Genomic DNA, 22,472 nt, shown 5'->3' on the forward strand with positions numbered 1-22,472 from the left:
AAATACATTGTATGAAAAAATTAAATAAATCAATAAAACATGATACCATATTAGTTGTACAAAAAAATGACAGTTTTGTCTTTATATTTCTTAGGGTTGCTGGTAGTTTGAGACGTTGTGTTAGCTCTTTCCTAGGAAACACATTCTTTCTTTGAAATGTATAAAAACCGTCACTTAGTTTGTGATAACTTTTAGGAGTCGAGACCAGTAATTTGGATGTTTCATTCTGCTTTGCTGCCCACTTAAAAGGTGTCCATTGACCCTACACAGTGTCCCTATGTAGTAAATTATCCGTTTTCTTTTCGATGGATCTTAGTAATTCTCTATCAAGTAATTTCACTAGCTTTCACCATATATTTAAGGTCTAATGGCTCTCTTTTATTTCCTATGAGCTCCAAAATTATCCTCTTCACCCAGAATTCTGCCTCTGCACCTCTAGTCAGCTCTCATATCAAACAACAGCCATGGACTCAGTATGCCTTTTCTCTTTCTCAGATCTGATTTCCTCCAAAACCAAATGAACCGTTTTGCCTTGGGAATGATGTGCACAGCCGGAACACAGAGGGGACAGTTAGGGTGTATCTACATGGGTGGATTGTCCAGGCTTCATGTCCACCCTTGCAGGAATAAATGTTGAAAGAGGTCACAGATGAATTTCGGTATTCTTGATCATGAGATGACAAAATATGTTGTGAGTTATTTTAAAATAACCAGTTTCAAAGCATATATAGTCATAAACATAGCAGGCAATCATTTAATAGACTAAGAAATTAGGAGACTTTGTTTTGATGGAAATCCATTATGGCCTTTTGCTGGGAAATGAAATACAATGTGATGGAGAACATGTTAGTAATTAGTAATTTTCTTAGGGCTGGGAGATGGCTCGGTGGTTGAGAGCACCTCATACTCCTCCAGGGGACCGGAGCTCAATTTCCAGCATCTCTGTAAGGCAGCTCACAGCCATCTGTAATTCCAGCTCCAGGCAACCCTGCAGCTCTGGTGTCCACAAGCACATGCACTTCCATGCAAAAGCAAATCTTAAGAAAATAATTTTCTTAGACTGTAACACCTGAATCACAACCTCATCAGAGTCATTGTAAGAAATTGTTATGGTTGGCAAGAAATAAGAGCCTAAAGAGAAAAGGCAGAGATGAGATGAAAGACCACACTAGATTGTGCTCCTGTGCTCTTTGGATTCACATACAATCACTAGGATGTTATTTTCAGTGCTGAGACTGGGACCAAGGGCCTGATGAATGCTCCCAAGCACTCTGCCTTGAACTATATCATCCACCCACACATGACTCTGAGTTCGCTATTAGAGTAAGTGCGAGGGAGTCATGATGGGAACAAAGCAACCAAAAAGGAGAAAACTTGTATGCATCACCTGAATGCAGAAGGTATTTCTTTACTTCTCATTACATTCCATTTTATGTATGGAAAGACAAAACAAAATTTAAGAATGCATGTTATGTTGCCCAGAACAGAAGATATTCATCCCGGATGACAAATTTTTGATTCCACATATTGATGTCTATGTATCAGTCACTTCCCTGACTACTTGAGCTAGTCATTTTGCTTTTTGTAAATAAAGGCAATGTCCATACAGTCACGTTGGGGTCACAACGAAGATTTTGTTAAGTATAAAATCGACATAGAACTCTAAAACACTTATAAGATCCTTCTCAGTAAGGCCATGTGTTTCTTTTTAAGCAAGATCTCATTATTTAGCTGTTTCTCTGGATGTTTCAATTCCTTTTTGTCATGAACACATAAATTTCTGTTATATTTTTGTCTCCTCTTTTGTATCACTCACCTTTCTGGTACCTTCTAACTCAGCTGCTCTTGTCCTCTCAATGTGTCACATACTCAGATCTCAGATGTGCATTCTGGCAAAGCTGGAGACTGAGGACAAATATCCAGCTATGTCTGCCAGATATCCTGGGTCAAAGAAATCCAGGTCAGAATTTATAGAAACACATTGTACAAGAAATGGCAGACTGACAATCTCTAGATATAATGTGAAATTATTTGGTCCATCACCAATTGACATGTTTATTTCTTTCTTTCTGCATATCAGAAATGTAAAGTCTATAATAACTTTAAGTGTGAAAATTTGACTTCATAAACAGATAGATGCTAACATCTCAACAGTCTTTATCTGACTCTTTAAAGTTCAAACATAGATAACAAAATTGGGAGGATCAAGTTCAATGGTCTCAAACAACCCCCATTAAACAACTAAAGTGCAAGCCAGCTTAGCTTCTGAGATCATGAGATTTGGCACATCCATATGGTCTCATATATATCTTCAATATTTATGAAGCTCATTTTTCCTACCTTAAATGACATATTTGTAGCAACTCAATTAATGCATGGTTTAAAACAAAAGTTATGAAAATAATATCCTGGACCTGCTTTCTCTGTAAGTTGTGTCCTTACCACTGTGCACAGAACTTGGGTTTCATTCTAAAACATTGTTTTAATGGCTAATTAAGCAAATAATCAAAAAATTTTTTTCAACTTTGTATATGTTGAAATGTGCATGACTGTGTGTGTGTATTTTCTTCTTTTGTTTTGAGCTCACTGGTTTCTAATAATAACTCTGCAAGAGGATATTAAAAACCACCAGTTCACATTTCCATTTTCTGCCTCCAGTCCCCCTAGGCAAGTTTAGCAAGGGATAATTTTGGTCTTTTAATTTAACACAAGTAAAAATCATATGTACCAAACATTTTATCACTTTATAAGAAGGGTTTCGCTTGTCCCACTTCCTACAAACATTTTCCCACAATTAACTCAATAGACTCTAACATTCCTCTATGCTCTCCACTTCTAGTACCTATTCCTATGTGGACTCATTATTGTTCCAACTAATTGCATACTAAAATAACCCAGAGTTTCCAGTTTTCATAATTCATAATATAAACTCAGTGTTTTGTATTATGAGTCTCCATATTAGATCAAGTTTGATTTATCTGTACAAATTTAAACTTAAGATGCAGATTTACAATATGACTCTTTACTATATACTGATGTCCAGACAGAGTGAGCAGTAGCTTCCTAAGGCATGAGTGGCACATACTGAAACATAAGTCAACTTCTTCTGATTATTGCATAACCTTCTGTTAAAGTAAAAAAATAGTATATACCTACCCTAAGGCCATGACAAGCAATACCAGTGTTACTATTCTCTATGGGGAATTGATAAAGAGGGCCAATAATTTATTCTATCAGTTAACGATGGACCAGTCAAAACATTGAATAATGTTGAACAGCTACTGTTCATGTAACCAGAGAGTTTGTGGTCCTTTCTACAGTGTAACTAAGTGTGAGTGAGATAGGAAACATCACAGTGCATTCAATGACCACATATTCCACAAATAAGAAAGACACAGGGGGCTTTTCAGTTTCCTAATACTATTCATATTTTCTGATCTTTTATAAGACTCAAGCTGTCTACTACCATTTTTGATACCTTTCCTTACCATCTACATGTGTTTCAATCATATACAGCAAATAGTTAAAGGGATGTTCTCACCATTTAAAACTATATATTAATGGTCAACCTACAAGAATGTAACCATGGTCAAAAACCTCTATTATATCATAACTGGATCCAACCAATCAGAGAGAAACTCTGGAATAGTTTCCCTTGGGAGTGCTGGCCATAGTGAAGTGTCTTTGCCTTCAGCAAATTGGCAAACATTGTCAAGGTCAATGGGAATCCCCCAAAGTCAGCAGATGAGTCAGCATTCTCCAGTATTTCACATACAACTTAAGATGTATATGTTTGTCCTGTAGAGTGTTGAGGTTACCAAAGCACTCATTGGGCATCTTCTTTGCGGGTTTTCAGGATGCATTTCAGCTCTGTAATTATAATCTCTTCAATGTGTATGTGTATGAACAAAAGCAGCAAGTCAACAAACAAACAGGAGGTCAAACATGCGACTATAGACGAGAGTCTGAAGACAGAAAAGAGCTGTGTACACATTACTTGGAAGTGAAATTGTTTCTCTATCTGGTCATAGTAGTGTTCAACTAATCACCTAGGCCTTCCTCTTCTTTCTTAGTAAATTGGATTACAACTTCAAGGACCATGCTACTATAGGTGCACATGGCAGAGATGCTGCCTCCCACAAGAGGACAAGAATCAGTACTGTGACACTGAATTTCTCTCTCTCTCTCTCTCTCTCTCTCTCTCTCTCTCTCTCTGTGTGTGTGTGTGTGTGTGTGTGTGTGTGTGTATGTGTGTGTTACTGTGTGTGATAGAGAGAGAGAGAGAGAGAGAGAGAGAGAGACTCTCTGTGTAAGTGTTACATATGTAAGTGTAAGTACACACAAGCCACAGAACACAGATGGAGGCCAGAGGACAAAGCTTCCATCTTTATAAGACATGATCTCTTGTTTAATTACTACTCACATGGGGCAAGATGGCTTATCTGTGTTAGGAATTTCTCCTCTCTCTGTCTCCCATGTTGCCATAGCAGCACTGGGGGTGTAGATACACAATACCAAGATACGTCATCTGGCCCCACGTGCATTGGAATCCAAACTAAAGTCCTCACACTTGCTGGAAGTGCTCTACTTCATAACCATGAGCACATTTCCCACTCTTACTCATGGTTAAACTATTGTTACAAATATGTAAGTTTCATAATTCTTTTTCACTTTCACATAAAAAATTCAAAATACCTTATAGGCTTTTATATGACAATTGGGCTATGAAGTTTCCCCTAGAATATCTGCTAAAATAAAGAACAATGAAATAATTCAGCATGAGGAAAGCATCAATTTTTTTCCTGTAAGTTGCCACTTCAGAAAGATTTGGGTTGAATACAATCTGAATAATTGTTACTACTGACATGACATTAAGCTATTCAGCCTTTTGAAACCCTGTATTCAAGGTGGAGATAATGATGTCTACCTGGAATATCAGTTGTATTATAATATGTGTGTGAAGTGCCCAGAGCCATGTGTAGGCATAATTAAGTCCACGAGATCCCGGAATAAAAGACAATAAATATTTATTTGGGGAAAAACTCACAAGGATAGAGAGCTGCAGTCCTCTGCTCTGTGGGCACTAGAAAGCGTGAACAAAACTCTGACCACCACAGACAAGCTTCCTGTGTGTGCTTACCAGTCCATATGTAGTACCTCAGACCACACCCTAATGGGCCAGTACCCAAAAGGCTGTTGGTTGAATGAATTCCCACAATAGTCATGCTTTCCAAGTTGAGACAGAGATAGAGACAGCAAGAGATCTTGTCGGATCTTGTTTTTAATACAATTATGCATGGGTATACTACAGATGATATACCCTATTTAGGAGAAAATGAAGGCTTTAACACTTGAAATTTTAATGTCTATTAATTATTCATCATTGTTTTTGTCTAATTCTCATATTCTGTGGAGTACTACTGCTTTTTCCGTCTCTGTAAACTTCTGAATTCTGTGCTGTGTCTTTATAGAATATGCAAACCAGAAACAGGAATTCATATGGATGAAGGAGACAACTTGCAGGATTTGGTGCCTTTCCCAAGGTCATTCTGTGAGGTGATGACAATGCAGAGATTAGATTCTATTCTAATGTACATTTCACTTCGCTATCAAACCTACTGTCCATAATAAAGTCACAAGTCTCCCCTGCAATGTTTTACCTAAAATTTCAATGAATAATAATATTATCTATAAATACGAATAAGGAAATATGAAATGTTCTGCTTTTCCAGCCTATTCTTAACTTGATTTACGTGCTAATATATTAAATCTGAAGTTTCAGGGACAGAAGACATAAATACAAACAGCTTTATATTTCACAAAAAAAAAAATGTGCACTAAAACCGCTGCATAGATACCAAAGATCTTTACACAACTATTGCTTTAAAGGGCCCATCACAGAGTCCAAGGAGAAAAGATAAGGGTCCATCTAGAACTCACACAAAGTCCAGAATTCAAGAACACTTAGCAGGGACCAACAGTATGTCTCAAATAAAATTAATGTAACACACAGTACCAAATACAGGGCACAAAACTGAGCAACTGAGTTGCTGCACCACTGAGGCCTGACTTTTTAAAAAAAAATAGAATAAAAGAAACAGAAATAAAATCCCAGGAGAGGTGAGTTCCATGAAAGCACATGTGACAGAGCCGGGTTTGAACACGTGTGACTCTGCAGAAGGGTGTTTAGCTCTAGCGCAGAAGCACAATGCACATGGAGAGTATTTTTGGCGGTCATTAGGTAGCATGAGTAGAAATGAAGACTTGTGACTTACATGCAAAGAGGTGTTATTTACACACTTGTGATACCTTTAGGAACAATAATTCTTGTCATGCACTAAGATGTCAGACAAAGACTAAAGAGGTTATACTTTGACAGTAATGAAAATGGCCACCAGAAGCATCAAAATGTAGGCCAAGGAAATTGATCAGTTCAGAGGTCACACGGGAAGCAGGCCTCTGGACAAATCTGTGTTATCCCAGCGCCCCCAGCCTAGGACTCAGGCCTTCTGTGCTCTTTCCTTCCAGGCAAAGAGGTCAGTGTGGGACAGAGAAAATCTCAGTGCTTAGAATCGGAGAGGAAAGGAATGAGATGGAGCTTAGACTCGAGGAGGGCACAGGATGGAGAAGTGTGGGAAGATTTCACATGGGAGGTAGGACGCATCAGCTCAGCCAGAACACAAGGCCAGGCTCAGCTCCACATTTCCTTTTGGTAACTTTCTAAAGTCTCTTCTGTTTGCATTGCTACGGTGTCCCTGCTTTCTCCTGGAATATAGTATATTGTCAGTACTTCCCTAAACATTTGGTGTCCATAATCCTGAGCCTGGGTGTGGGAAATGATATTCAGAAATCCACACTTGCTGCAGCAATTGCTCACGTTTCTCTTTGCATAATTGTCCAGCCCTTGATCTTCCTAAAGATAACTATAAAATACTATTTAGCACCTTATATTTTTAAATATCCGTACCTTTTTACTCAATTAATCTGAATAGATTTATTTTCCAAGATTTATTTATATTGCTGCTATCCTACACTGATCCTTAAAATTCTGGACTTAAAATATACCAGTTTCCTATATTTATATATTTGAATTGTTCAGCTTCTTAACGGTAAGAGTTTTGCCTCTCTCTCAGGAAATTTTATTAGTCTTCTAATTCTGTCTGGATTTCTATAGAAATTTAATTACCTCTGTTAGCTATATTACAGTTAGTCCAATAACTTGGACCACTCTGAGAACTTCAGTTTTTCAAGACACAATTATTATTATTCTTATCTAGTAGTATCCAGATTTCTATATTTAAATATTTTAAAAGTAGAATATCTTGAAGAGACAGTCTAATTTCTTCCGATGGTCAATTTTCTTGGTGTAAATTCTCAAGCAAAATTTTTACTTTAAACTACAGAATTGGAAGAGCAGAATCAAGAGGGCATGGGGCCTTGATGACCTGCATGTCTAGCTAACTCACCGTGTTCTAGATTCAGTGAAAAACCCTGTTTCCAAAACTTAGAGTGGAGAGTGACTGAAAAGGAAACAGCATAGACCATATTCTTCCACTCATAGGTGCACATCGGCATGCATAACAACATGCACAAATATGTATGCATGGGTATGTACCAACAATAATAATAATTAATAATTCATTTCATTTGTGAAAAATAAGTATATAATTTTATGCATAACATATTGAATTAGGAAAATTTATACATAATGAGAAACACATGAACATACAGAATTTAAGAAGAAACAGAAGGATGGAAAATTTTTAATTATAATTTAATTGTAATTTCTACAAATTTCCATTGTAGAAGGTCATTTTGATTATGGCTATCTTATGCATGTGCAGGACAGTGCATCTGCTGTCATGAAGCAAAGGTGAAAGCACTGGACTGGGAAGAAGGGGGACTAAAGGGGATTTCATGGTTGACTATATAGAAAATTCAAACAGAGGCATTAAATATCCAAGAGGGAGTGGTCTTGATCACCTTTGAAGTATTCCTGTTTTTATATAATACAAGTGTTTTGAATTTCACCCTTGTTTCTAGGCATATGTCTACAAAGAAATCATAAGAACTATTGAGATGCCATTATCTGTACAGAAGTTATCTGGAAACTGTTCTTTATTTATGGGGCAGAGAGAGTGAGAGAGAATCATGCTTTTATCCCTACTGATAATATAGCTGTGAGTGCAACTGGCCAGTTTCTTGTCAGTTACATAAATTGAGGAGTTGGACAACCCAGAGTTCACAAACTGATCATCATGGGAATGTCTTCTAGAATAGAAATAGAATGAGAAGGGGCTGTTGATAGCAAAAGATAGAAGCATACCAAAACTTCACATCTTCAAGGAGTTTAAGTTACATGTCTCTATCCTAGAGATTTTCCAATCTCTCTAGCACTTATGTTCGACTTTTTTTGTGTGCAGGTTAACATAATAGAAGTGGATGTTTAAATGGTTAAAAATCAATGTGAAGGTAACAAGTTGAGACTTGGACAAATCCAAAGAAATTACTGAAATCATCACCTTGAGGTTCATTTTACACAGAAAGTGTAAGAAATTAGACAGGGAATTCATTATTGATTCTTGTCTGCTACTATCACTTCTGATCTATTCTGAGAGACATGCCTTATCAATTCAGCTCATCCTTTCTTTTAGTGGGTCCTGCCTCTTATAATTCACCACTCCAAAGAAATGAACAAAAGAAAAATTAGCAACAGAAAAACCACAATCCTCTATATTTATCCATCTGATTTTCTTTCATTTAAAAAATTATTAATCTCTTTATTAATATAAAACTGAGCAAAAAGACATCCTAAGGAACTGAACTTGTGAATACAGCCAGCACCACTGAAGAGTGGGGTGGGATCCCAGGAGAGACTATAAGAGTGTGCTCATCTGAATTATTCAAAACTTAAATGGATGGAGTCAAGGAGATTGTACTATCAAGGGTGCAGTAGCGTGAGACCAATGGGGATGGAGAGAAGTAAACTTAAAAGTTTTATTTTCTATCCTCACTTCAATTTTTTTCAGGACTGAAATCTATAACACCTGTTAAACAGCAGCTATATCTGGACATAAAACGTTCCTTGAGTTCTTATCCACAGCATTCCCTAGGCTAGTTGGAGAAAGAGAGATTCTTCCCTCAGTTATCAAGAGTCACCCAAAATTTGCATGAAAAAAAACTTACTTGGTGATAGTATCTCTACATGCTTAGATCAGTGAAGTTCTCAGATGTCAGGTGATATGAAAAGGAAATATGTTTAGTGGAGGGGGCCATTTATGGTGGGAAAAGTAACAAACACTAAATATGTTTGAAAAAAACATGGAAATCTAATATTTAATAAGCTTCACACAGATAGATAGATAGATAGATAGATAGATAGATAGATAGACAGACAGATAGATAGATAGACAGATAGATGATAGTTACCCCACACAAACATGCTGTTGGATGATAGTACTCTACTCAGAAACTGTAGGTTGTCAAATAAAGAGCTACCTATAATATATGGGATACTTCTCAAGTTTTTAGTTAGAGTATTTCAGAGACCGAAGTTCTCTGAAAGAACTCCTTCCTGTCTCAGGAACACATAGACCATGTGCTGGTTTTAAAGAAAATGGCCCCCACAGGGAATGAAACTATTGGAAGATATTGTCTTATTGGAGTAGATGTGGTCTTGTTGGATGAAGACTGTCACAGCGGTGGTGGGCTTGGATGTCTCCCATGCTCAAGCTTGCTCCCCTTGAGACAATTTATTTCCTGTTGTCTGCATATCAAGATGAGAGAGCTCTCAACTCCAGAACCATGCCTGCCTATATGCCACCATGTCCCACCATGATGATATTGGACTAGATCTCTGAAACTGTAAGCAAGCATCCAGAATTAAATGTTTCCCTTTATAAGAGTTGTTGAGGTCATGGGGTCTTTTACAACAATAGAAAGCATAACTAAGGAAGAGGTGGTGTCATGGATAGGTATATTGTTGTGATGGAACTGACCGTGCTTTTGTTTGGAGAGATTTAAACTTGGAAAGTCTGGGTTAGGAAAGCAGTGTAATGCTTTAAGTGCTACTTAATGGGCCTTACTGGGAGAAGCATAGAATGCAGAGGTGCTAAGAGTGATTTGAACTGTAAGTGGCTCAAGAGGTTTCAAAGAAGAAGAATATTAGTATGTTGCCTAGAAATTGTTCTTAGGATATTTTGGTGAAGAATCTGGCTGCCTTTTGCCCTTGTCTAAAAAGTTTGCCTGAGGCTAGAGAGAAGAGTGTTGGAATTATTCCCTTGATAGAAGACATCTCAAAACAGCCTAGTATGGATTCTGTTATGTGGCTACTGGTGTTAACTCTAATGGAGATATATATTGAAAAGGAGCAAGTTGAGGGAGAAAAAAATATTTGAGAAGAAAAGGAGCACCAAAAAGTAAAATAGAGCTAAGTCCTCTATTCAAGAAGACAAAAAGATTCAGAAATGAAATAAAAAGAGTGGTGACCTCATGACAAGGTCCCACTGACCTAAGTTTCCGATATGTGAAAAGGAATTAAAGAAATACATAGACAGGTGTAGTGGTACACACCTTTAATCACAATACTTAGAATGTAGAGGCTGGTGGGTCTCTGAGTTTGAGGATAACTTGGTTTAAAGAGCAAGTTACAGGACAGCCTAGCTTAGGCAGTGAAGGAAATCAGAAAACTGGTGAATACAGAATTGAAGAAGGGACTCCAGTAAACATCAGGTCTTGGCAGAATAGAAGAAAAGGCTATGGAATTTGTTCACATGACTAAGAAAAATTGCTAAGACAAGGTTTGTGTCAGGGGTGACCCTGAACTAAGACCTAGAGAGAATATTGTGTGAAGCTGTGAAGTTGACACGTGGAATTGCATTGGAGAACTCAAGGTATTAGAAATGCCAAAGTCATAAGCCACCTGCTGATAAAAGCTACTAAAAGGGAGTTGTAGATGGAAATTTCAGTCCTGTCCAGTTCTACAGCCATTCAGTCCCAAACACACACACACACACACAAACACTCACACACACACACACACACACACACACACTCACACACACACACACACAAATTATTAATTATTTAGCCTATTAGCTCAGACTTATGGTTAACTAGCTCTTAAAACTTAAATTAATCCATAATTCTTGTCTGTTTAGTATCTTCTCGGTAAGATATTCTCATCTTGCTTCCTCTGGATATTGCTGGTGACGGATTCTCTGTTTTTTCACTCTCAGAATACTTTTAGTCTGGTTGACCCACCTATACTTTCTGCCTGGCTACTGACAAATCAGCATTTTATTGCGCCAATATGAGTGACAAATCTTTACAGTGTACAAGAGCATTATCCACAGTATTTCCCCTGTTTTCTTTTCTAAATCTATTCTCCTTTGTTTAGCTTTTATTTCCTGATCATTATCAGTAACAACTTGTAACCAACTCAGTAAACAAAAACAAACAACCATAATCGATTTTGAGGGAATGTGGATGTAGTTTTCTAGGCCACTGCTTGTTGATTGGGTGTGCTTATAATCTTATGGGGACCCAAAGGATTTTTAGGATTATGGTTAAGTCCTGACTAGCATATTCTGTGAGACTGGATCACCTCAGTCAGCAGTTTTGAAGCTGTTCTGGATGTAGAACTCAGAAGAAACTACCAGTAGAGGTAACTCTGAAAAGTTGGGTCATCTGAGTCATCTGCTCCTATTAGAGATTTTTCGGAGGTCTTCGTTCATCGAACTTCATTTTTCTTTATTAAGAATGAATTCATGACTTCTCATTCCCAGTGGAAACAGAAGCAAAAACCCTTCTCCAAAGTAACATGACTTAAAGTTTGAAGTCAAGCATTTTTAAAATATGTAGGTTGGATTAATCCAGCAGCATTTAAAAACAAATGTTTTTTAGCAGCTGTTGCTCCTTCCTCAGCAGTCAAACAATTCAAAGACAGCACAATAACATATAGTATCCAAACTCCCTGCGTATTTTTCATCTTTACATGACATCTTTTTCTTACTGCATTTCTTTTTTAAGGACATTCTCTGTCTTTTTTCTTTTCTCTCCCAAGCCAATGTATATTTTTAAACACACTGTAAACTGTTTAGTGTTTCTTTTCTCTCTGAATCTATCTTTATATCTCTTTCTTTCTCTGACCACATAACATGAGTTTTTAATCTGCTATGCAGCATGGCTGAGATTAAAGATATGACTTTGGCAGTTGGCTCTGTCCCATTCCTTGGTTTCCTGAGAGTCTAGCTGGCTGCTCATAAACACAATTTAAGGGTTTGGTGACAGGGCCTCTTAAAAGAGCCAACATGTGGTTTTGGCTTCAAAACTTGAGTCAAAAAGCCTTTCTTAAATGAGCCACACCTCTGCTTGCTTCCAAGAAACAGAGCCTACTGGCATAAAGATGTTTATGAAGAAACTGAACTTGTCTTTGGTCTTGTCTTTCTAGAATCCTTTTTAAAAGCTTTCTCAGGCTTTATGTCAAAATATTTACCAAACATTTGGGTGCCATTTGTATATGGAAGATTCTGTTCTGCCAGTTCCTCATTCATCAATCACAAGGAAACACACAGAGGTTTATATTAGTTATAAATTGGTTATGTATTAGCTAGGCTTATTATTGACTAGCTCTTACAACTTAAATTAACCCATAATTCTTGTATATGTTTATCCCCGTGTCTTGGTACATTTTCTCAGTAAGGCATTCTCATCTTGGTTTCTCTGCGTCTTGCTGGTGACTGGATCACTGCCTTTCCTTGTTCCAGAATTTTCCTAGTTTGGTTACTCCACCTATACTTCCTGTCTGTCTACTGGATCATCAACATTTTAGTCAACAGCATTATCCCACAGCAGGGAGTAGAACCATCCCAAGGAAGAACTGTGTTGCAGTCAACAAACCTGAAGGAATTAGAGATCAGAAGAGTGTGTTTACATAAGGCACATGTTATGGAATAATCTTTTTATACTCCGTGAAGATATCACTCTGATTGGTTTAATAAAAAGCTCAATGACCAACAGCTACACAGAATTTTTAGGCACAGATGTTGCTGAGAAGGGAGAAGTCAGCATCCAGATGGAGAGTACAGAGTAAAGAAAACCAAGCCACACAAAAGAGTATAGATGAAAAGATATGGGTTAAGTTAAGTTATGAGAACTAGTTAGAAATAAGTCCAAGCTATCAGCAAAGCTTTCTTAATTAATGATAAGTCTCTGTATTGTGATTTGGGAACTGGCTAGTAAGACCGAAAAGGACTAGCTACAGACATGTAGATGCACATTTTGAAGTTTCCCCAGCTTGTTTTTGGTCTTGCTTTGATTCAGTATTCCTCACTATGCTCCCTCTCCTACATTTTCTAAGAGTATTATTTATTTTTTGCCAATATGTGTTGGAAGCATGTGATCTGCTTTTTGATTTTCATTTTATAGGGCATTACAATTAAGAGACTGAATGAGTCTCAAAAGCTACTTTGAAGTTTGGACTTTTAAATAGTGTTGAGACTATGACAGACTATGGGGATTTTTTAAGTTTAACTCAGTGTATATTACGTTCTGATATTGTCACAAACTGTGGGGGGCTAAGGAGTGGAATGTTGTGGAGGTGGGCTAAGATCTCATATGTGCTCAAGCCAACCTCAGTGTCTCAGACCATTTTATATTGCCTGCATAGTAAGATATAAGAACTTCAGCTCCAGCACCATGTCTGCCTGCATGATAATAATAATGGACTAAACCTCTGAAACTGTATGCAACCAACCACAAATGTTTTCCTTCATAAGAGTTGTCGTGGTAATGGTGTCTCTTCACAGAAATGGGAACCATAAGTCAGACTCCCAGGATGAACTTGCTACCATTATTTTGCTAAATAGATAGAGTATCATACTTCTCTCTAAGTTATTACCTCTGCACCTATAGGTTAATATATCTCTCAGAACTCACCAGATCGTTTCTTTGTACAATGGATGTTATTTATTGCTGAAACTGATAATTGGTCACAGCTGTACATAAAACATATGTAGAGTTAAGTTATAAATGAAGGACATAAGATCTAGGGGTCAGTGAAGACCGTGGAAAACTGGAGTGTTATGAATCTGACAGGAGCATTGCAATAAAGAATTCTTGAGAACAGTGGTTTTCCACACAAGATCACTGTAATCTTTCCTAGCAGGCATATTTTCTTTCTTTCTTTTCACTTTTTTAATTGATTTTTGTCAAGCATGTTTTCTTATATGTCACTTGTAACTCCAAAAGTTATTGCTTCTAAAAAATTAGTAATGTTTTCTTTCCACAAAAAATATTTATTTTCTGACAAGGTGTTATGGCAATTATTATGGCATCTATTTTTATATTTCTTTTTAAAATAGATATAAGAAAGTCTGTCTGACTCCAAAATCTCAAGTAATCTTTCATTGTTGATTATAGACAATGACAGAATTAATACTAGCAATACTTATAGGAGAAAAATTCTCCCCAAACTACACATGGTCAGCAGTTCTCCAGAAGAAATAGAAACCAAGAACTGTAGACTGGGATATGTAGCAAGGCTTCTAAAGGAACATGGATGACAGAATTAACATGTATGTTAAAAGATTTATTCAATCTGTTTAGATGATGTGGTTCACGGTATCCAACAATGACTGTTTTCCACCAGATGGGTCAAGAATCTGGCAGTTGTTTACTCCAAAAGTCTGGATGTATTAGCTTTCCCAACCTGGCACCGAAGTATTCCTAGGGAGCTGTGGATTTTAAGTCTACAGTGAAATTCTGAAGAAGTTGGTGCCAAAGAAACAAGATAGATAGATGAGTGGGAATGAATACAAGCGGACGAAACCTTCTTCTGTGTCCTTTTACATAGGCTGCCAGCAGAAGGTGCCACCTTCAAATAATCTAATCAAATCCCTAATAGGAGTTCCCAACTGCTTGTGTTTCAGTTGTTTCAAGGTGCAATCAAGTTGGAAACCAAAACTGGACACCACAGTATATCGTGAAATGGTATTCTGCCTTCAAAACAGAATTTCACCAATTTCCGCAACCTGAATGAATCTAGTGACGATAATGCTGTATTAAATATCAAAGACACAGTAAAACTAATATCATTTGGTCTCATTTAGCTGTGATTGAGCATGTTAAACTCTTAAGGGTAGGATCTTCATCAGAGGCTGGGAATAAGAGTTTGGCCCAAACAGGTAAGAGGTCAAAGCCCAGAAAGTTTTTATTAAAGAGGACAGTGATAGCTAATGCCTGTAATCCCAGCACTTGGGAGGCTGAGGCAGGTAGATCTCTAAATATGAGGACAGCCTAGTCCACAGAGCAAGTTCCAGGAGAGCCAGCACTACACAGAGAAATCCTGTCTTGAAAAAACAGGAAGATGGATGCTGGTGATTTATGAAACATCATTTTGATTATAGTTTAAAATAGATGAAAGTATGGATTTAAGTGTTTTCATAACAAGAAAGTAAAAATATGATGTGATAGCTATGCTAATTAGTCTTATTTGATTACTCACTCCACATTAAAACATTTTGTTGAACACCATAAAGTACATAATTTCTGATTTTTCCATTAAAATTGAAATGTCATTTCATTCCTACCTCTCCCCTCATTCTCTGAGTCTAGAAGAAGCCTAAAGTGTTTTCTTTAGGGCTCTGTCTCAGCCCTGTGCATCACCCAGTACCAGTCTGTGCCATCTCAGAAAGTGGAATGCTGGAGAGTTGGCAGTGTTTTCTTTGCTTCATGCCTATTACTATCTCAATGAGGAAAAGGAAGCTTGGTTGTTAACTCTCATTTCAACTCATTGTCTTCAGGCTTGGAGACCTGACAGTAGCCTTGCAGAATTCTAGAGAAAACTTTTCTAACCCAAATATTTTAAATAAGCACATTAAGGGGTTGAGTTAAATTGACTACCTTACAACCTGATAGTCAGGCCCAAGAAAGGCTTAAAAATGACTTCCTATGACAAAAAGAAAAATTAAGTAAATATACAAATTATTATTGAGTTTCCTATTAAGGAAATACCATGTCCCAACACACCAATCATTCTAAGAGCATACTTCCTAGAATCACAGGGTTCTGTGGGAGAAAGAACTGCAAATATCTATATTCTCTTTTGAATTTTTCTAACACTGCCAAAGGCTCTATCAGGTGAGTGTGATGAAGTCAAAGATTTTGAGATGGGAAAGCCATCCTATTTTATCCATGGTGGATGAATATCATCATATGTGGTCTTGACTTTTATATTTAAGATTTAATATTTTGGGTTTTTTGGGGGGGATGGGCATTCACATTTGAGTCCGTAAGAGAACCTCCCATCCCTCAAGCTGTAGCTCCATATACTTGTGGTGTGCAGTTGACTGAAGTTGAGTATTCTACAGGAGCAGTATGCTTATAACCACAGAACCGTCTCTCCATCTTTGTAACAAGGCTTTGACCCATAATATATGGTATTGAAATTAGAAGGGGGCATACCCTCAGGAAGATAAGTGAACTGTGAGAGCTGGAAAGGGCTGGAAGCTTCAGAAGGAAATACGATTATTCTAACAATTTCCCTCCACCCCAACAAGATGATTCAGAGTTTAAGAGCATTGCCTGCTCTTACAAAGTTCCTGAGTGATCATATTCCCAACAACCAAATGGTGGCTCACAACCAACTCTGATTAGATCTGGAGCCATCTTGAGGAAGCGACTAGGGTAGTTGTCCTCATCAATTTAGATCATGAAAGCCATTATAGACAAGTTCAACAGAATCACTGCCTATGCATACTTCAGCATTACCAGGGCATACATTTCACTTCTTCCCCTCTACCCCGATGCCTGCAAAAGTCTTCTATAGTGAGTTTTATTGTGTCTCACAAGCCAGTTCCCAAATAATGACATGGAGACTTCTTTTTAGTAATGTAAGCTCAGCCTATAACTTAGACTTACCCTAACTAGGTCTTATAACTTAAATTAACCCATTTCTATTCATGCATGTATCATGCATGCATGGCATGTATCATGCCATGCGTCTCATGGCTGTTACCCCTCCTCCTGTCCGTTCTGCTTCCTCTGCATTTGACTGGTAACTCTGCCCTTCTTCCTCCCAGTGTTGTCTGTCTACCTGCAATCCCGTCCTATATCTCCTGCCTAGCTATTTGTCCTTCAGCTTTTGTTACATCAATCAGAGCAATATATCTTCATACAGTGTACAAATATCCCACATTCCCGTCTTTCTGTCTAAATAAAAAGGAAAGATCTTAATTTTAACACAACAAACTAATATAAAATAAGAATAATTATCAAGTAAAACTTGTGTTCACAATGTCCAGTCCATTTCTGTTTGCCAAATTTGGAGAAATCACTCTATTATCTATCTTATCTTGAGAAATCCAAGGTTTAATGCCTAAACCATTTTTATCATAATTTGTGTTACTGTCCTAAAAGGAACATTTTTAGATGTTAAATCACCTTCTTAGGTAAAACAACTTAGATTTTTATGTTTCTCAAACTTATAAACATTATATATCTTTTGTGAGTTTCTTTTTGAATTGAGTAACAAGGAGAACTGTAACCATACCTATCTAGTCTTAAATCACATCAAAGACCCAATAAAGATTTAATATTACCTCATTAAACAGAAAGTGTAGAGCAAGCAACTTCCAAAACTATAGAAATAAGATAAACAGATGGCTGCCTGGATAGTCACCCAAGATTCATCTGCAATAGTGGCTCATTCATCCTTGGCCTGCAGGCCTAGAGCATCTAACATACTTTTCTGTGAAGCAGAAATTTTGAATGTCTCTCCTACCTTGTCTTGAAAAAGTTCAGCAGTCATCTTGTTTTGTGTCCTGCTTATCCAGTTTGGACAGCATACAGACAGCCGTTGAGGTAAGTGCAGTTTATTGCCCACATGGCTATCTTTGCCACATGAAAAGCAAGCTACATATGGAAGTTTTTCGATGCCCTTCACTCTCTGTGAAGTAGATTGGTACTACCAGCAACAGATGTGTCTCATTGACATGAAATGTCTTGTATTATTAAAACATTTTAAATGTCATATCCTATGTGTCTCTGAAGACCTCCTATTACCCAAAATATATCTCTGTTTAACTTTGAAAACAAGAAACCACCTACCCCACCTCTTGTGAATGTGGGCATTGCATTCTCTATACTGCTTATTTTTTTTTCTGGGGATACTAACCTCTTCAGGGAATTCTTAGCAAATTAGGATAATGGACAAATCCTGGAAGAACTAGCTGTATTATTTTTTTGCTTAGTTTCTGTGTGATGAGAACTGTATAACTTATCTGATGTCTTCCCTAGAGTAGTATGTGAGTCTGGAGCATCTCAGCTAGCAGCTTTGAAGTTTTTCTGGAAACAGAATTTTGAGGAAGCTGCATTCTGAGATCCTGAATCACCTGGGCTTCTTGTCTTTTTTGGTGTCTGCTCCTTTTGTTGTAAAAACACATAAATTTGAAAAGGTAACACATATATCTCTATTAATGAAAGTATGAAATGTGTGGTATGTACAAGTCAACTAAAGATGATATTTTTTGTTTTATGTTTGAATGGTAAAGATTTCTGCCAAGTTTATAAGTTCATTTGGACTGCATATTCAAACTGTAATGTAATAAATCATGAAGACTGTATAGACAACAAGATTTATCATATCTCAACCTGCCTTAGAGCTGTTTTCATGTCAAGGGATCAGCATATATGTCACCTGTCCTGTAGTCTTTCCTGTCTTCCTCTCTCAAGACTGCAGCCAAGACTCTTAGGAGGTTTCCCCTAGTCAAATCTTATCTCTATTAGTTTTGAAGGAATCCACAGCATTTCATTTCCAGTGGGAAAAAAAGGCATAACCTCTCCCATAATGCAACACACTTCCCGACTTCCACTCTGTAGCCAAAGAATCTCTAAAGTATATAGTTTGGTATAATGGAATAGTCTATTCCTTAGTTCAATGGCTCTCAGCAGCTATCAAAAAAATTTTCAAAGTTAACAAAGCACCATACAGTATCCAGATGCCCTGAGTATTCCCCATCCTTACGTCTTATTCTTTTCATATGCCATTGCTCTTTCTTTAAGGACTTTATTATTCCCAAGCTATTTTTCTGTGCCTGTCTGTACCTACTTTGTACTGTATCTATATAAATGTTTTCTAAGTATGGACCACTTCACCTTTTCTGGGACTTCTCTGATCATGTCATTCAAGCCCAAAACCTGTCACAAAGCTCTTGGGCTGACTGGCTCAATCCCACAGGCAGCTTACCTCTGTATTCTAAGCACAGCCCATCTGAAAGTGTAGGACTAGGAAGCCACATCTGACTCCATGTTTGCATGTTTGGAACATTTAAAAGTTTTCTCATGTCCAGTGCGGAAATGTATTCCCACATGTTTGGTGCCATCCAGCTCCTACCATCCAGCTCCCAAATAATGATATAATTTTTATTAATAAAATCATAATGTCATAATTCTTATTAATTATGAAAGTTCGGCCTATACCTTAGGCTTATTCTTAACTAGGTCTTACAACTTTACTTAATCCATTTCTATTAATCTACATCCTGCCTTGTGGCTTATGCCTGTTACCTCTCCTACATGCTCTGCTTCTTCTGCATCTGACTGGCTACTCCTTCTTTCTTCATCCCAAAGGTCTCTCTCTGACTGGAAGTTCTGCCTGTACCTTCCGCCAGGTTATTAGCCATTCAGTGTTTCATTACAACAATCAGAGAAATATATATTTATATACTGTACAAATATTCTACCACAAATTTCTATTCTACAGCATTGTGAGATGGCATGTACCGACCCAGCTGGTGGTATTTATAACAGCCATATGAAATTTATGTAAACATTTTATATGTGTATTTATTTATTCATATATATTATTAATTTTACTCTCAAAAAATCTAAAAAACTAGGTATTATTATTAACTACATTGGTAAAATTATTTATATAATATTCAGAATGAAGAAATAATTCACTCCATGTTTCATATCTCATAAGAGGCACAAGTTTGCTGTTGTATTACAACAGCCAAGACATGAAATCAGCTGAAATGACCATCAATGATTAAATGTATTATAACATGTGGTACAAAACCAAAAACAAATACTGCATTCAAAACCAAGTTTTCTTTCTGCTCTAACATCTGACCTTTTCAAGTCTTTCTGGTGTTCAGCCTCCAGAAAAATTCATGCTTTTTAAATGATACTCAATCTGCATTCCCATTTGCTATTGATTCAATATTCCTTTAGATTCACAACTTAATCTGTATATTTAAATCCAACCTTAGTGGGATAATATTTGGAGAAAGTGTAATGAAAATTAATTTAGTAATAATAACAGAGCTATCTAGACTACGTACCACTATTCTTATAAAACAGACTTCATTCTTTATTCTTTGCTGCCCTATGAGAACACCATACCTAGATGACAATCTATGAACCAGAAGGTCAGCTCTCTCCAAACAGTAAATCTTACTGATCTTGCCCTTGTTCTCTCTAGACTCTGTAGCTTTTGTGTATGAGCCATCATAAAAGCACTAACTCAACTGGCCTCAAAACCATACACATTCAATCAGTAACTCAAAAGTCAGAATTTCTTATCTACTTCCAAGCAATTTTCATTTGCAAGAAACTGTTCATGAAAATTGTCTTTGATTACATGCTACTGGGACAGTGAAATGGCCAGAGTTGTACTGGAGCATTATGTTCCCTGGTTTCCTGACTTCTCAACCTTTGCCTTGGTAAGGCCACGGCACTTAGAACCTCATCCATGAGCTTGGAAAAATAAACATAGGACGATATCAGATCTTTATCATGAGTAACTCCCAACAATATTTACCAGCCTACTATCGAGCACTACATCTTGTCATCTGCTGTGTTCTTTTCACCATTTGGATATAATAATTCACATTCTCAGAACTCTAGACTAAATAATGACAAGGGCAGTACATACTCTGATTGTTGGACATAGTGCTCAGGAGGAAAATATGCCTTAGTGGAATAGTTACTGAAAACTTTACTCATTTGCCCTTCAAGGATGAATGACTCTGGTTCCTCTCCTTATTTTTCCCCGCAGGCTGTGGTCTTGTTACCTGCCTACAAAGCTCTTGTGTCTCTAATGCACTATATAGATCTTTTTTGTTCATGTAGCAAATTCTGCATTATTGCACTTTGCCTTCTGAATTTTTTTTACAAATACTCATTTCAAGAGATTAAAAAAGAATTTATTCCTTCATTTTTGCTTGTGTTTATCTGAGAAAAGACCTGCCTTCATATGAAACAGCTGCCTCCACAGAAAGCCAAGCGAGCAGAGTCCCAGATGCCAGATCAGAGTGAGTCAGCAGGCAGCTCTCCTTGTATTTTCAGAGACAGCTAAGAATTAAGGCTTTGGGAACTGGTCCAGTGATCTACCTATTGTAAACAGCATTAGTGAAATAGCAATTAGCATTATGATATCAAAGTATTAATCATTATACATTTTAATATATGTATCATATGTTAGGCATCATGCAAAGACTTAATTAACACTTTCATTAGTCTTCACAGAACCTGAACAGATATGTATCAACATCTACTTTGTTTTCTAGAAAAGAAAACTGATATTTTAACATGGTAACTCTATCATAAGACTCAGGTGGACAAAGGGTTGGTTCATGAGCAAATGTATGGGTGTTAGGAAGACATAGATTGCATTACAAGATTTCATACTGACTTCCTTGAGTTATCCTTGTCTGATTTCGTCTGAGGACATAACCATTGCTATGATGTTCAAGAGAGAGGCTAGGTGAGATACAAGAAGATTCATGAACAAAATAAGGAGGGGGCCTAATAAAATAACAGACACATCTCTAAACACATTCCTCTGGATAAACTTGCAGATATACTGACATTTAAAATAGACTGGAAGAGAGACAAATGGAGAGGAGAGAAGAGAGCAGAAGAGGGTACCAGAAGAGGGCAATACACTCACTGGAACTGGACTTAAAAGGTTGCAAGTCTCCATGTCAATGATGCAAATTGAACCAGAATCCTCAGAAAGAGTATCCAGTGCTCTTAACCACTGATTCATCTCTCTGGAGCAAGAGATGGTTTTTGAAAGTAGGATAAAGGATTCATTGGGAAGAAGAGTAGAAGATAAAGGTGGGTTAAAAGAAAATTATGAGGGAGACAGTGTGATCAAAGTATGTTCTGTCTTAAATTATATAACAATAATTTTATAATTTTTAAAGGTCTTAAACATTCACAGACAGGCAGTTTCCAACTTCAGGAACACTGGGGTCTACATAGCTACCCTCACTCCCACTCACACACCTTTTTAATTTCTTGGTTCATAGGTTAACTTAGCATTAAAGCCTTTCCCAGGTACTGCATATCATCCAGCATACGCGCGCGCACGCGCACACACACACACACACACACACACACACACACACCTTAAAAATCTCACTAAAAAATGATCTAGCCCATGCTGAGTGTCAGGTCCCATA

Source organism: Myodes glareolus, chromosome 7, assembly GCF_982192425.1.
Source record: "Myodes glareolus chromosome 7, mMyoGla1.1, whole genome shotgun sequence".
Taxonomy (NCBI): domain Eukaryota; kingdom Metazoa; phylum Chordata; class Mammalia; order Rodentia; family Cricetidae; genus Myodes; species Myodes glareolus.